Below are 352 nucleotides of genomic sequence, written 5' to 3'. Positions count from 1 at the left end.
AGCCAGGCCCCTTCCAGAATGTAGGATCCCTGAACAGAGACACCCATACTAATACAGGCAGTAGAGTAACAGAGACAACCACACTAATACAGGCAATGGGGTAGTAGAGACAACCACACTAATACAGGCAATGGGGTTGTTCTCTCTTCCCATTTCTAAACAAGCTTGTGATGAAGTACCTATTATAGGCAGATGGTGAGACTAGAGATTGGAGTACTCGAAACTCACACTACGGGTGACCCCATTCAAACACTTCTCTTTGAGTAACCAGGATAAGAAAGGCGGGGGGAGGGGGAGATCCTTACAATGCTTTTCCTTATAATGTGGCAGATAGCTAATAACCACACACTCA

This window comes from Mastomys coucha, unplaced genomic scaffold (assembly GCF_008632895.1).
Source record: "Mastomys coucha isolate ucsf_1 unplaced genomic scaffold, UCSF_Mcou_1 pScaffold14, whole genome shotgun sequence".
Classification (NCBI taxonomy): Eukaryota; Metazoa; Chordata; class Mammalia; order Rodentia; family Muridae; genus Mastomys; species Mastomys coucha.
This window is presented reverse-complemented; position numbering follows the sequence as displayed.